The sequence below is a fragment of the Chiloscyllium plagiosum genome, chromosome 15, assembly GCF_004010195.1.
Source record: "Chiloscyllium plagiosum isolate BGI_BamShark_2017 chromosome 15, ASM401019v2, whole genome shotgun sequence".
Taxonomy (NCBI): Eukaryota; Metazoa; Chordata; class Chondrichthyes; order Orectolobiformes; family Hemiscylliidae; genus Chiloscyllium; species Chiloscyllium plagiosum.
In genome coordinates this window covers 163060-179865 of record NC_057724.1, presented here as the reverse complement: position 1 = coordinate 179865, position 16806 = coordinate 163060, and the positions used below count along the sequence as shown (strand labels likewise).

General features: G+C 41.1%; 1 protein-coding gene across 3 annotated transcripts in view; it reads left to right on the top strand.

Moving 5' to 3' along the window:
* Positions 1–16806, top strand: part of b3gnt2a (UDP-GlcNAc:betaGal beta-1,3-N-acetylglucosaminyltransferase 2a) — a 53809-nt gene that overhangs the window by 18244 nt on the left and 18759 nt on the right. For 2 of the 3 annotated variants that reach the window (XM_043704236.1, XM_043704235.1), the window contains exon 2: positions 12312–12750. The exons of the other annotated variant lie outside the window; for it this stretch is intronic. The gene's annotated coding sequence lies outside the window, so the exon portion shown is untranslated. The remainder of the gene's footprint in view (positions 1–12311; positions 12751–16806) is intronic. 3 annotated transcript variants of the gene reach the window in all.

The window sequence follows — 16806 nt, the reverse complement described above, 5'->3', positions numbered from 1 at the left end:
CCCTCTCCTCCCTGACCTATCACCTTCATCTCCTTCCCCACAGACCTATTGTACTCTATGCCACTCTCTCCCCACCCCCACCCTCCTCTAGCTTATCTCTCCACGCTTCAGGCTTTCTGCCTTTATTCCTGATGAAGGGCTTTTGCCCGAAACGTCGATTTTGCTGCTAGTCGGATGCTGCCTGAATTGCTGTGCTCTTCCAGCACCACTGATCCAGAATCTGGTTTCCAGCATCTGCAGTCATTGTTTTTACCTCGATGATTTATATGGACTTCAGTAAGGCATTTGACAAGGTTCCCCATGAGAGACTGGTTAGCAAGGTTAGATCACATGGAATACATAGAGAACTGGACATTTGGATACAGAAGTGGATTGAAGGTAGAAGACAAAGGGTGGTGGTGAAGGGGTGTTTGTGACCACTGGTGTGCCACAAGATTCAGTGCTGGGTCCACTGCTTTTTCTCATTTATATAAATGATTTAGGTGTGAACGTAGGAGGTACAGTTAGTTGGTTTGCAGATGACACCAAAATTGGAGATGTAGTGGACAGCAAAGACGGTTGCATAATAGTACAATGAGATCTTGGTTGGATGGGCTCATGGGCTGAGGAGTGGCAGATGGAGTTTGCTTTAGATAAGTGTGGTGCTGCATTTTGAAAAGGCAAATCAGGGCAGGACTTTTACACTTAACAGTAAGATCCTGGAGAGTGTTGCTGAACAAAGAGACTTTGGTGTGCAGGTTAATTGTTCCTTGAAAGTGAAGTGGCAGCTAGATAGGACAGTGAACAAGGCTTTTGATATGTTCTCCTTTATTGGTCAGAACATTGAGTATAGGAATTGGGAGGTCATGTTGTGCTGTATAAGACATTATTTAGGCCGCTTTTGGAATATCATGTGCAATTATGGTCTCCCTGCTATGGAAAGGATGTTGTGAAACTTGAAAGGGTGCAGAGAAGATTTGCAAGGATGTTGCCAGGTTTGGAAGGTCTGAGCTATCTAGAGAGGCTGAATAGGCTGGGGCTGTTTTCCCTGGGGTGTCAGAGACTGAGGGGTGACATTATAGAGGTTTATAAAATCATGAGGGGCATGGGTAGGGTAAATAGTAGTAAAGGGGAGTCCAGAACTAGAGGGCATAGATTTAGGGTGAGAGGGGAAAGATTTAAAAGGGATCTAAGGGGTGACTTCACTCAGAGGGTGGTACGTGTATGGAATGAGGTGCCAGAGGAAGTGATGGAGGGTGGTACGATTACAGCATTTAAAAGGCATCTGGATGGGTATATGAATTGGAGGGATATAGGCCAAGTGCTGACAAATGGGACCAGATTAAGTTAGGATATCTGGTCAGCATGGATGAGTTGGACCGAAGTGTCTGTTTCTGTGTTGTACATCTCTATGATTCTAATTACTGATTAGCATGATTTCAATTTGCTTGGAGGCACTAAACAACAGCTTTGTCTATCAAGTCGGGGATCAGTATAGGGAATTGAGGGTTATGGAGAAAGTTCAGGAATTGGAGGCGACAAGTTTTGGATCCGCCATGGTCACATTGAATGGTGGAGCAGACTCGAGGGACCAAATAGCCTACTCTTGTTCCTTTTTCTGATCATGTTCAGTGTCTGTGGACCTTTCCCACCCGCTCGCACACAAGATTGCGCGTGCATCAAGATATTACAGAATGATTCAGAGACTGAAGGAGAAGGGGCTTGGGTTCTCGATAGACGGGGCACCTAGATTGACTTGGAAAAGGTCCAGAGGGCAAGCAATATCTCGTGGGTTCATTTCAACCTCCTGACCCTCAAACAGCCACAATAGGTCTACTCCAACAAAATGGAGTTCACTTATTGAAGGTGGCAACTTACCACTGCCACTTTGCCAAGGACAATGAGAAGGGCCTTACTATACATGCTGACATCTCAAAAAGAATAAAAGAAGGCTAGTGCTACTCTGCCTGGCCTTATGTCAGCCTTCCATTCCTCCTACAATCATGAGCCTCTGAGCAAGACTTCCATGATCAATAACTCCTGTAGAGAAAACTCGCGCAACACTCTCTCTATATTTGGGGGAGTGATCTGAAGGATTAAATGTTGATAGATCATTGCTGAAGATTTGAAAATCTGTCCCATAATCAAAGAAAGCTTACAAGGTAGAAGGAATGCATACTAACTGTCTCTAAGAACAATTTATCTCCCTGCTCCAGTGCCTTTAGTTTGTAGCTCGACAATTTTTTGTTCTCTTCAGGTGTTTATTTCAATTGTCTTTCAAAAGCCATGACTGAACCTGCCTCAACCACATCCTCAGGCAGTGGATTCCAAAACCTGCTTGCTGCATTAAAAAATTTTGCCTCATGTCTCCATTGTTGCCTTAAGTTAATGTTCTCAAACTTAATACTTATATTGATGAGCAGTTTGTCAAGCATAAGAAAAAGGAGCAGGAGTAGACCATTCAGCCTGTTGAGCCGCCTCCTTGTTTCAATATGATGATGTCTGATTGTGGGCTTCAATTGCACTTTCCTGACCACTTCCCAAGGTCTTGATTTCCTGAGAGACCAAAAATCCCCTTTATGCCTCCAGCAGTAATGAGCACAAAATTTAAGTAACGAGCAGTACTCCATCTGAGCTGCGCAGCTGCCAATCACCTGCAAGTTATTTTGCATGTGTACCCATACAAAAAGGTTTAGTAGTCCCACACAAAGGAAAAAATGAGGGATATTGGTGGTGAGTCTCCCTTAAGTGGTGCTTGATATGAACATTGACACCATATTTCCTTCCAGTCAGCTAGTCCTTGTTAATAAGCACTGATAGGCATTTTAACTGGCCTCCATCCTCTTTGTGAGAGGATTTGAACACGTGGCTACAGGGATGGTGCAGGAGGGAGGGTTTCGGGTTTTTGGATAATTGGAGCTCTTTCTGGGGTAGGTGGGACCTCTACAAGCAGGATGGTCTTCATCTAAACCAGAGGGGTACCAATATCCTGGGTGGGAAATTTGCTAAAGCTATTAAGGTGGATTTAAACTAATACAGCAGGGGGATGGGAACCAAAATTGTAGGACCGGTACAGAAGAGGATGAGAGTAGGGAGTTCCCAAATCAAGTATCTGACTCTGGCAAGCGAGAACCTGGTTTGAAGTGTGTGTACATCAACGGACTATATTACAGTTGTAGAAAGGATGTTTGGGGACTCATTAACTGAGGTAGTATGGGCTGAGGTTAGAAACAGGAAAGGAGAAGTCACCATTCTATAGGTCTCTGAATAATCCCAGAGATGTAGAGGAAAGGATAGCAAAGATGATTCTCGATAGGAGTGAGAGAGGCAGGGTAATTGTCATGGGGGACTTCAACTATCCAAATATTGACTGGGATCACTACAGTACGAGTACTATAGATGGGTCAGTTTTTGTCTAGTGTGTGTAGGAGGGCTTCCTGACACAGTATGTAGACAGGCCTACAAGGGGCGAAGCCACGTTAGATTTAGTACTGGGTAACGAGCCTGGCCAGGTGTTAGATTTGGAAGTAGGTGAGCACTTTGGAGACAGCGATCATAATTCTGTCAGGTTTAGTTTGGTGATGGAAAGGGATAGGTGTACTCCAGCGAGCAAGAATTACAGCTGCGGGAAGGGAAATTACGATGCAATTAGGAAAGATTTAGGAAGCGTAGAATGGGGAAGGAAACTGCAGGGGATAAGCACATTAAAAATGTGGAGCTTATTCAAGGAAAAGCTCCTGTGTGTCCTAGATAAGCATGTACCTGTCAGGCAGGGAGGAAGATATAGAGCACGTGAGCCGTGGTTTACTAAGGAAGTGGAATCCCTGGTCAAGAAGAAGAAGGCTTATGTTAGGACAAAATGTGAAAACTCAGGGCGCTTGAGGGTTACAAGGAAGTCAGGAAAGACCTAAAAAGAGAGCTCAGAAGAGTCAATAGGGGAGATGAGAAGTTGTTGGCGGATAGGATCAGGGTTAACCCTAAGGCTTTCCATAGGTATATCAGGAATAAAAGAATGATGAGAGTTAAATTAGAGCCAATCAAGGATAATAGTGGGAAGTTGTGTGTGGAGTCAGAGGAGATAGGGGAAGCACTAAATAAATATTTTTCGACAGTGTTCACTATAGAAAATGAAAATGTTGGCCAGGAAGATAGAGAGATACTTGCATCTAGACTAGAAGAGATTGAGGTTCACAAGGAAGAGGTATTAGAAATACTGCAGTGTGAGAAAATAGACAAGTCCTCTGGGCCAGATGGGATCTATCCTAGGATCCTCTGGGAAGCAAGTGAAGAGATTGCCGAGCCTTTGGCATTGATCTTCAAATCATCATTGTCTACTGGAATAGTGCCTGAGGACTGGAGGATAGCAAATGTGGTTCCCTTGTTCAAAAAGGGTAGTAGAGACAACCCTGGTAATTACAGACCAGTGAGTCTCACTTCAGTTGTTGGTAAAGTGTTGGAAAAGGTTATAAGAGAGAGGATTTGTAACCATCTAGAAAAGAATAATCTGATCAGGGACAGTCGGCAAGGTTTTGTGAAGGGTAGGTCGTGCTTAACGAATCTTATTGAGTTTTTTGACAAAGTGACCAAACAGGTAGATGAGAGTAAACTGGTTGATGTGGTGTATATGGATTTGAGCAAGGCGTTCGATAAGGTTCCCTACAGTAGGCTAATATACAAAATGCGGAGGAATGGGACTGTGGGAGACATAGCAGTTTGTATCAGTAATTGGCTTGCTGAAAGAAAACAGAGGGTTGTAGTTGATGGAACATGTTCATCTTGGTGTCCAGTTACTAGCGGCGTACTGCAAGGGTTGGTGTTGGGTCCACTGTTCGTCATTTTTATAAACGACCTGGATGAGGGCTTAGAAGGGTGGGTTAGTAAATTTGCGGATGACACTAAGGTCGGTGGAGTTGTGGATAGTGACGAAGGATGTACTAGGTTGCAGAGAGACAGGATGCAGAGCTGGGCTGAGAAATGGCAAATGGAGTTTAATGTGGACAAGTGTGAGGTGATATACTTTGGACAAAGTAATCGGAATGCAAAGTACTGGGCTAATGTTAAGATTCTTGGGAGTGCAGATGAGCAGAGAGATCTCGGTGTCCATGTACACAGATCCCTGACAGGGTTGTTAAGAAGGCATACAGTGTTTTGGCCTTTATTAATAGGGGGATTGAGTTCCGGAACCAGGAGGTTATGTTGCAGCTGTACAAAGCTCTGGTACGGCCACATTTGGAGTATTGTGTACAGTTCTTGTCACCGCATTATAAGAAGGATGTGGAAGCTTTGGAAAGGGTGCAGAGGAGATTTACTAGGATGTTGCCTGGTATGAAAGGAATGTCTCACGAGGAAAGGCTGAGGGCCTTGAGGCTGTTTTCGTTAGAGATAAGGAGGTTGAGAGGTGACTTAATAGAGACATACAAGATAATCAGGAGGGTTAAATAGGATAGACAGGGAGAGCCTTTTTCCAAGTATGGGGATGCAAACACAAGGGGACACAACTTTAAAGTGAAGGGAGATAGGTATAAGACAGATGTCAGAGGCAGTTTCTTTAGTCAGAGTAGTAAGGGTATGAAATGCTTTGCCTGCATCGGTAGTAGATTCGCCAAGTTTAAGTGCATTTAACTCGTCATTGGACAGTCAAATGGACGTACATGGAATAGTGTAGGTGGGATGGGCTTCAGATAAGTATGATAGGGTGGCGCAACATCGAGGGCCGAAGGGCCTGTACTGCGCTGTGATGTTCTATATTCCATGAGCCTCACGACCGTCATTCCTCGTGATGGTTTCAACAGCTTTTCCAAAATGGCATCTTGCATTGGACATTAAATCAGTATTTCAACCAAAGATCTCAGGCTGGCTGATTGGGCTGGAAATAACACCAATACTCTCACTCCACTACTGCACAAAGGATATGGAGATATTCAGATTCTTCCTGTAACTCCACACGTGAATCTCTGTTTGGTAGTGGACTAACTAAATTGTTTTTGAAGGTAGCAGACACAGGTTCCTTATAAGTATGTTTCCTTCTGTCCTGCAACCATTCTATGACATTCAAGACTTAATGCGAAAGATGCTTTGTTTTAAACATGTGGCTACTTCCACCCGTCTTCCAAACATGATGTCACAGGCTGAAGTGGTAGTTATCAGGCTCAGTTACAGTCTGCTCCTAAAAGCCATGTTGCAAGAAATGGATGAAATGCCCTAATGTACACTGGAGGGTAACAACTTGTATGTCTCCCTTAAAATGTCAAAACATTCCTAAGATGTTTCCTAGAACCACAGGAGGAGAGATTAGGATAAGTGACCTGAGCTTGGAATTGATCTGGCTGCTGCAATTGCAAGCAATCTGTTTCAGTCTGAGTCTGTGTCCAGGGAGAGAGCTGGATGGAATTGTGTTAGTGGCAACGGTAACTTGCAACAGGGATTGAAACATTGATTTTGTTCTTCACAGAATTTATCTCAAAGAATTTCAACTTTTCCAAGCTGGAATGTTGAATAATCAGTCTGTCTACGTCAGTGGTGAAGAGGGAAAAGTGTGGAGAAATGGTGTACATGCAAAAACAGACTTGTGACTTCTGATGATGTCTTGAATAGACAGTTTATAGATAAAAGAAAATACGCAGTTTATAGGATTCTTGGGCAACCTCTCTATGTGAGCATATGGAAGAATACAATGGGTGCACATCAGAAGCTTCTAATTTGCTTTGAAGCATTTTGAATTTGTGAAAAATTCAAGTTTGCTCTTTGTTGTGGGTGAGACATTTAAGCAGGGAGAGGAGAATATTGGTAGCTGTTATTGTAGTAGATTGTACATGCAGAACTCAAGGATTTCATTAAATTTTCAAATTTAATGAAATCAAATTTTCACCATGCCTATTCCCTAATTTTTGTACAGTCTACTTCGGGTTCGTTCTTGTTTTGAATGTTTTCTTGGGAGCTGACTTGCACAGTTCTTTACTACAGATTTCAGAATTTCCTGGATTGTTACTACCTTGTTTTTGTGAATACTTCTTTGTTGCATCCCTTGTGGTGACTTCAGTTTCTTCCCCAGAGCTTCTGGAATGTCCTTTTTCCTTAAGCAAGATTTTCTCCTGCCCCCCATTATGCTTGTTGTGTTTTTTATTTAGCCTTTTTTAAAACCCAGACCAATGTCCATACCTACCCAACATTTATCAAACTATCTGACCAGTTCTATAACTTGCACATGATTCAATCACAAAGCAGTAACTCCATCATCACCACCCCCAAAATTAGTTCTCCGATGTGACTGCCTCCTCTAAGAGCTTTTATTCCTTCCAATTTCCAATACCTTTTCACTAAATCTCAATAACGTGTTAGCCACTTGTATGTTCCCACACCAATATTCTGGGCCATAGAACTTTATTTTGAGTATAATAGCAGTTTGCTTGTCATTCATTTCTGTTAACCGTCTTCATTGCTTGTGATGTGGACTCCTGTCCAGTGGCATGATCTTTTTCAGACTATTGTCATGAAAGTCACTCATTCCTTTGGGCCTGTCTTTCATTCCCACTCATCTGTTTGGTTTCTTATATTGCTAATGAGCCAATTCAACATAACCTCCAGGTACAGCATCTCCTTTCTCATAGAGAAAGTGTACAATATTCCTGATGAAGGGCTAATCAACTCTCCTGCTCCTGGGATGCTGCCTGACCTTGTGCTTTTCCAACATTACCCTTTTTTTAGACATTTTCTTTCTCGTGGCCATTCAGTTGGCCTATGCGGAAAATATCACAGTCAGTTTCTTAAGGTCTTCTGGATACTCCTGATAGACTGAATCTTTGAATGTCGAAGGCCTTTGAAATTTCGGTGCTTACTCTCATTAGTCTTCTCCATCCACCCACTTCCAATATTTAATGTATCATCTTCCCAATGCTGCTCCTTTTTCCACAAATGTTAGTGAAGTCACTGTAATGAGCTTGTCCAGATTGATCTCCCTCCTCAACACAGACTGGAGCTAGATGATCAGAACCTTCTCAGAACCCACTGACTCCTTCAAACGATTTCCTCCCCTCTTGCCTTTATTGAGTTCAAATTTCAAATTACAAATTTCTGCTGAATTCACATTTCATCATCTACCGTGATGGGATTTGAATCTGTGTTCCCAGAGCATTAGCCTGAGGTTTTGGGTTGCTAGCCAGTGACATTATTACTACATCTCTGCCTCTCCTGTTCGACCTTATCCAATCTCCCCATTGCTATGTTTGCAATTCTGGAATCAGTTCGAGTCTAGAAAACATTTTCTTTCTCTTTCCCACTTAGGACAATCAGTTGACTGTTCAAGGATGTCTGATATTTGCCTATGCTGAAGGTGCCTGGTCATTATGGAGTAAATCATTTGTGCCTATTTTCTTTGCTTATTTTGTCTACGATAAGAATATTCAATCAAAAAATGCTCAGAGGCTTTGGTTAATGGCCACAGACACTGGGCATATTTTCTGGTCACCATGCTGGCATTTTTCAGTTGCATAGAATTTAGTAGAAATGTGTAACTGAGAAATAAACTTGCATTTCATTAGCACTTTTCAAGGGCACCATCCATTTCAAAATGCCAGCGAAGTTATTGGAAAAAATCAGGCAGCCAATTTGCACACAGTAAGCTCCCATGAACAGGAGCATGATAATGACCAGGCAGTCTATTTGGTGATGTTGATTGTGGGATTTAGTGGCCAGGACAACAAGACAAACCCACCTGCTCTTCTTTGAAATAGAACCGTAATATCTTTACATCCACTCAAGCTGGCAGGAGGGGGCTCAATTTAACTTTTCATCCAAAGACAGCTATTCTGACATTGCAGGATTTCCTCAGTACTGCACTAGAGTTATCAGTGCTTTGTGCGCAAGGCCTGGATTTTGACTTGAACTCAAGACCTTGTGCCTCAAAGGAGAGAGTGCTGTGAGCTGAGAGAAAGTTGCAAAGTATGTTTGAATTTAACCAATTAATAGGCAAAATAAAAGCCACACTTTTCTGCATCTACATAACAAGGCTTGTCAGGTAAACTGTTGTGAACTCCATACATCCCATTCCAGGGATTTGGGCTTGGGCCTTCCTCAAGGCTGATTCATTGCCCAATGGAGCCATCCCTGTGGCTTTGTTCCTGCTGGAGGCATCACCCCTCTGATTGTCCATGGCTGACTCCTAGCCTCTGCACAGTGGGGAGAAATGTACCAGACTTTTGAGGATGTCACATAACGGAGGCCTTCTCATCTGTTTCAGCAAATTGTGGATTAAAGTGTGGTCAAGCTTCTGAAATCTGAGAACTTCTGTTTCTGTGGTAACCAAGCAGATGTGTTCAGTATTGATATGTATGTTGACATTTAATTAGCAGTCAGCCGTATGGCACTGCAGTCTTTAACTTATCATTCCTTTGTTGCTGCTGTGAATTGTCTATGATTGCCAACTATATCTACATTGTGTGATGCAATGTACATTTGCTCCTATAAGAATAGGCATTGGGGCATAGTGTCACCAGAGGTTTTCCTGAAATGATAGTTGATTTAGATCAGAGCCAGACTTTTGGGGAGGCATAAACACCAAGGTCTATAATGGGTATATTTTGTTTTCATGAAGTTAATTTTAACATGTTCAGTGGTGTTAAGCTGCAACTCGTTAACAAGGCTAAATGTGTGTGGGTCCCACAGAAAGTACTACAAAACCCTGATCTTTTCTGCTTCCAATGTTGTTTCCTTCTGATCACTCCAGCCTTCAGTGAGGCATGAGCAGTGCTGTGGCTGCCCAATGTCTTTCAGCACTCAGTATACACTTCCACAAGAGCAACTGAAGTTGGAAAGCTATTCCAGCAAGACTTCTGCAGATGGAGGAATTGTGACCTGGGAGAAAACTCCTGAATTGAAGTTAACCGAAGTATCAGTTTAACTTTGTGTTAATTGGTTGAGGGCAGATTCCAAGAACTTTGCCTTGAGGACATTATTTCAAACCATTTTAATGTAGAACAGATGTGAATGGTTTTTGGGCAAGGAATCCTATAAACTGCGAATGAGACTGCACTGGTTAGAAATGTGAAATCTTCAACTTATTGGTAAATAATTAGAAAAGTGAAAACACTACCAATTCTTCCTAGTACACACTCCGAGTGCATTGACCTCTGTCGGGGTTGTGCAAGTTGAAAGTATTTTCTGGATATCAGTAGGGCACAGCCAGAAAGAACAAACAGGGAATTTCCATCTCTCAAATTGCCAATAGGGTTAGCGTCAGTGTTTCATTTGCAGTTCTCTTTCAGTAATTGTTTAACATTATGTTCAAACTGTTCCACATTAGGGATTGGCTTTTATACCAGCCAATTTTGTTGTAATGGGGTTGCTTGTCCCGAAACATCTGTTGCACTAAACTGACAGCAATCTTTTGGGAAGAGTTTTTCGGTTTTCTGTCTAATAACATTCTGGACCATTCACAGATGAGTATTTGCTAGAATTTGCTGAAATTGTGAATCTTGCTCTGAGCACTGTAAATTTGTTCCAACTACTTCAACCAGCTTTCTTTGATATTATACATTTCCACAGCAGTTGCCAGTGAAATCACCCTGCTTTGTGACTCAGCTTCATGCTTTAATTGCACGTTTCCCAATTCTTGCCTGGCCAGCATTTTTTTTTCAGCTGCCCCTTCCATTTTTAAATCTAAATACAGCAGACTAGAATACTGCAGAAAAAACGATTGTGCATTTTGATAGTGCTTTATGGAGGAGCAGCGCTCTGAAAGCTAGTACTTCCAAACAAACCTGTTGGACTATAACCTGAAGTTGTGATTTTTTAACTTGGTCTACCCCAGTCCAACACCGGCACCTCCACATCATGTTTCCCAATCTCCGCACGCCTCGAGCGTTAGGATAATCACTTTTGGAAGAAAATGAACACAAGTTACTAGCTGTTGTTCTAATATGGCGTAGAGTCAACCAAAAGAACCTAGTTTAAAATTTTGCAGTAAAGTGTCTGAGACGTTGTGTATTTCTCACAATAATCCCCAATTTAGGGAATTTCTTACCACGGGTGCTGTGGGTATGATTTTAAAATATTTGTCCTCCTGAACAAAATCCCACACAGATTGTCCATGTTTGTAATTTTTATTGATGTCATTTTCTTCAATATTTTATTTTGACAGTTTTTCCGCCTCAGAACCATTTAAGGTGTTTTTCTGAAAGCCAGGTTTATTTTTTTGTCCAAGTTGTAGAGATATGGTTACTTCTGAGAACCTGCATATTGATATGTGCTACATCTGTGTTCTAGTTTCTAATTCCCGCTCCTATTTCCTGCACTTTGATCATATTTTATCGTTTCTTTTACTTCCTCCAGGTTGTGCTGACAAAAACCTTAATGTACAAAGCAAGTATTTGACAAACTTTTATTTGCAACTTTAAAGTATTGACTTTTACTGAACAGCTTTTAAGGCAAGGGTTTTTTTTAAACAACATTTGCTGCCAAAATTATTGTTGAAGTTTAACAAATATTTGAAATTGTTTTGTATCTAGCATAATGAAATTGACCTCTTGAATTTAATTTTATTCTATAATATCATAAAATGGAGATTTTATTGAAGTTGATATGAGTTTGGAGACCAGTTTTAAAAACAGTAGCTCAGAGTATGGTGACAATATTTCATTGGGTGAACATTAATGCTATTTAATGTGTAAATAGTAAATCTGCCCAGTGAAATTGTATCAAACATTGAATTGCCTTCTGATAAAGTTAATTCTGGATTTCGCGTTGATCATTTCTTCAATTTTCTTCACACTTTTAATTGTTTATTTCAAATAATTTCAGGGTTCCACCCTTATCCTACCTTTTGTAACTAAAGGTCATTCAAAACTGCCCATGTCGAAGCTTGCAACAAGTCCCATTCCGTAACTCTGTGCTCATTGACCTTTATTGGCTCTCAGTTAAGCAACAAATTAATTTAAAAACTTTAATCTTTGTTTTCAAACCTCTCCATGGCCTGACCCATCCCTGTCTCTGTAATTTCCTCCAACCTAATTACCCTGTGAGATATCTGTGCTTTGCTGATTCTGCACTTTCGTGTGTTTGATTAAAATTGCTTCACCGTTGCTGATTGCACCTTCTGCTGTCTTGGCCCCAAACTTAGGAATTTGCTGCCTTAACCTCTCCACCTCTATCCCTTGCCTGCCTTCTTTAAGGCACACATTAAAATCTTCCTTGTTGAGCAAGGTTTTGACCATCACAACTAGACATGTTCCTTGTGTGGTGTAGTGTCATACTTTGTTTTAAATGCTCGCATGAAGAGCTTTGAGATTTTTCTTGCATCAAAACTACTTTATAAATACAAATTGTTTGGTTTGTTTCAGATACAGAAAATTCTTGGAATACAATGTACAGAATATATTACCATCATATGGAAGGAAATCCCATTCTTTTGTGTTGACAGCAAGCAGAACACCACCTGTAGGTGTTCTAGTGATCCCCCTGCCCTGCTCCTGCTTTGAGGGGAAAAAAGGGGTTGGTGAAGTGAGAAGAGATATTTTAATGAGTCTGATTTCCGAACTGTGCAGTTACGTACTTACTTGTAATTCAGTGTGAAACTTTAACAGATTGAGCTGATAAGGAGAAAGCATAGTCGTTTTTATTGAACACTAGTCAATTTCTGTGGAAATCCTGTGGAGATTCTTAAGAACCTGGTGCAGTAGTGCCAATCGACAACTTTGTCATCATTTACCACTGGACTGAGCTGCCTTGAGAAATGTGGCTGGAACCTTCATTCATTGCAGAGTGGACTATTCACCAGAGGTAATGTAGTTACGAGCTCCTGGTTATTGGGCTGCTTGTCTCAAGAGTTGTGAACGCACAACTGTATTTTGTTTCTGCTGCTAATGTTCTGAGCCTTCACTCTGGATCAGCCTTTCGGAATAATTGCACTTTTTATTTTCTTGAACTTGATTGCATACGTACTGTCACTTTTGCAACCCACAGAAGGGTTTGAAATGATTTTCCTCCCTCTCCCTGCTGCAGTTTTACATACGTGTTCATTGTTGATGAGATTTTTTTGTTTGAGTTAGTATGTAGGTCATTGTAATATACACCATTCTCTTCAATTATTACAGCATGATCATTTTCTAAGTTTATTTTTAAGCCTGAAGACATTCCATGCTGTGTAATCCTGTTAGAATGTAGGTAAATGTTGTACATGGAATAACTGAATTGGAAAACCAAGGTACTTTGAGTGAAGTTTTCACTTTGAGTGATGAAAGGATCTCACTTAGACCACAAAATTAAAGGAGCAGACTTAGGCCATGTGGCTCATCAAGTCTGCTCTGCCATTTCATCATGGCTGATATGCAATTTTAACTCTGGCTTTTAAAATTCCAAATCTGTAAGGGTAAAATTGACCTCTGAAAATTAATTGTGTTTCCAATCCTTTGAAACCTGAAGAGGTATGTGGAAGATTAGGATAGGTTTTGGTGATGCCAACCCATCATTCCTCTCATTCTCCTCTTCCCTATCCTGGTCACATTCCACCACCCTAGCACTTGCCTGGCCCTACCATTGATGCTCAACCAGCCCTTCCCCTTTCTGACTTGTGTTATTTGCCCCATACCTCGCCCTTCGCACTCTTTCATGACCCTATCCTCCCTCTCTCTGGATGATTGTGGCTTGTCGGTATTATTTTCACTCGACATTAGATGAGCTGCTTAGCTGTGATGCCCATGTGTGGAAGGTACCTGTGGAATTACATACCAAATGTAAGCTAATAGCTAAAGAGGGAAGAGAAGTAATATTGGGTGAATTAAGGTAAATGTTTAAGGTCTGCAAGATACCTGAGAATTCATTGAGTCCTAGAGATGTACAGCATGGAAACAGACCCTTCGGTCCTGGGTTCTTAACCAGCCAAATGGTTGGTGGACAATAGGTTTGGTAGTAAATTAAAGGTAATTTATGAATTAGTAAAACAATTAAACCAAGCTTAGCAACTGGACAACAATTTAGAAGTTACATAAGACCTTTACTCTTAGAACCGATCAGTGCTAGTTCTGGGTCTGATTTACTTTTTCCTGTCAATTTGTTTGCTGATGTATTTCAGAAAGCACTCTTTATAAGTCTCAAGCTCGAATACTCAGGATTTCTTCTTCCATATTTGCTAAAAAGCATTTGACGCATTATTCCTAAAACAATCCATATGATAAATTCTCCATTTATATCAATGACCTATAGACATAACTACTCAATCATTAGCTACATTCCAAACTATAATGAACAAAGTTTGATGATTTGAAGTCTGAATTGATTTTTTAAAATTTTAACCTCTTTGGGTTTTTTGCAACACACTTCTATGGCTATGACTATGCATTGGGCATTCGGGCCAAGATCTGGGTACACTGCTGCTGTGCTAATGGACCCTACTCGTTCCTTCATTACCCGCTTACCCTTAATGTACTTAGAAAGCAACTTTAGATTTTCGTTTATTTTACTCCACAGTGTTTTGTTTTATGTCTCGTATTTTTTTTCCTAATATTTTTTCCATAACCCCTTTACATCAGAAGATAGCACAGTACAGCACAGTACAGGCCCTTTGGCATTCAATGTTGTGTCGATCTTTTATCCTACCCTAAGGTCAAACTAACCTATGTACACTTCATTGTACTATCTTCCATGTGCCTATCCAAAAGTTGCTTAAATGTCTGTAATATATCTGAGTCTACTACCACTACTGGCAGTGCATTCCACGCACCCACCACTCTCTGAGTAAAGAACCTACCTCTGACATCTTCCCTAAACCTTCCTCCAATCACCTTAAAATTATGCCCCCTTGTGATAGCCATTTCAACCCCAGGAAAAAGTCTCTGGCTATCCACTCTATCTATGCCTCTCTTATCTTGTACATCTCTATCAGGTCACCTCTCATCCTCCTTTGCTCCAATGAGAAAAGCCCTAGTTCTCTCAACTTTTCTTCATAAGACATGCCCTCCAGTCCAGGCAACATCCTGGTAAATCTTCTCTGCACCCGTTCTCAAACTTCCACATTCTTACTATTATGAGGCGGCCAAAAGTTAACGTAGTGTTCCAAGTGTGGTCTAACCAGGGCTGTATAGAGCTGCAGCATAACCTCACAGCTCTTAAATTCAATCTCCCTGCTAATTAAAGCCAACGCATACACTTTCTTAACAATGCTATTAACTTGGGTGGGAACTTTGAGGGATTTATGGACATGGACCCCAAGATCCCTCTGTTCCTCCACACTGCCAAGGATCCTGCCTTTAACCCTGTAGTCTGCATTCAAATTCGACCTTCCAAAGTGAATGACTTCACATTTTACCCAGGTTGAACTCCGTCTGTCACTTCTCAGCCCAGTTCTACATCCTGTCAGTGTCCCGTCACAACCTACAATAGCCCTCCACACTATCCACAACTCCACCGATCTTTGTGTCATCAGCAACCTTACTCACCCACCTTTTTATTTCCTCATCTAAGTCATTTATAAAAATGGCAAAGAACATTATCTATATTTCTCCAGGCTTCTCATGTTTTGAGCCATCAGTGTCTACCATAAGCTTCCTTTTATTTCCTTATCCAATACTGTACATTTCTCAAAATCCAGAGTTCACTTGACTTGTTGATCCCACTCTTCACCTTCACAGGAACATGTTGGCCCTGCCCCCCTCATTATTTCCTTTTATGAGGACTCCCACTGACCTCCTGTAGATTTTCCAACAAGTCGCTGTTCCCAATCCACTTTGGCCAGATGCTATCTTACTTTATCAAAATCAACATTTCTCCAATTCAGAAGTTGTTCCCAGTTCAACTTTGTTCTTTTCCACAACTACCTAAACTCCACCTAATTATGGTCGCTCACTGATAGTATTCCATTTTCCTAGATCTGTTTCCTAGAATTAGATCCAGCACCGTCACCTGTCTTATAGGACATTCCATGTGCTAATATGAAAATCTCTTCTAGACACATTTTAAGAAATCTGCCCCTCTAAGCTTTTCATATTTTATTTGTCCCTCTGAATGTTGAGATGGTCAAAATCCCCTGTAATTGTTATCCTATTAGTTCGACACTTCTGAGATTCATCCTTTTCTTGTCTGTTATTATTGCACTGTATATTCCAGACAGACTCGATCATTTTAAATTCTTTCAATTTCTATGTAATCATTCTGAATTGTTCTAACTTCCTAGTCTTTGTTTCCAAATGTCCAGTTTTATACGACACGTTAAGGTTAATCATTATGTCACCTCCCTTTATTTATGTCTAACCAATGTGGACAATTCTTCACATAGCAGCAGTTAACTTTGTGTTTATCAAAATCCAATACAACTATTTACAAAATACATACCTAAAATTTGGAGAACAAGCAACATAATTTAAAAACAGACAATTCTTACAAACATGATGTGAATGGGACAGAAACTGATGGTAATTTTATAATTGTTCAAGTAAAATGTCACTGTCAGTCTGGTCGTTTTTTACCCTTGGTTAAAAGACATGTTAACACAGCTTGGAATCAGAATATTGTCAGTAAGATGGAAAATGTCAAGCTTGAAAATCTGCACCCATCATGTCCCTGCTCATGTTTCAGAGCTGAAAATGTGTTGCTGGAAAAGCACAGCAGGTCAGGCAGCATCCAAGGAACAGGAGAATCGACGTTTCGGGCATAAGCCCTTCAGGAATGAGGAAAGTGTGTCCAGCAGGCTAAGATAAAAGGTAGGGAGAAGGGACTTGGGGGAGGGGCTTTGGAAATGCGATCGGTGGAAGGAGGTCAAGGTGAGGGTGATAGGCCGGAGTGGGGTGGGGGCGGAGAGGTCAGGAAGAAGATTGCAGGTTAGGAAGGCGGTGCTGAGTTCGA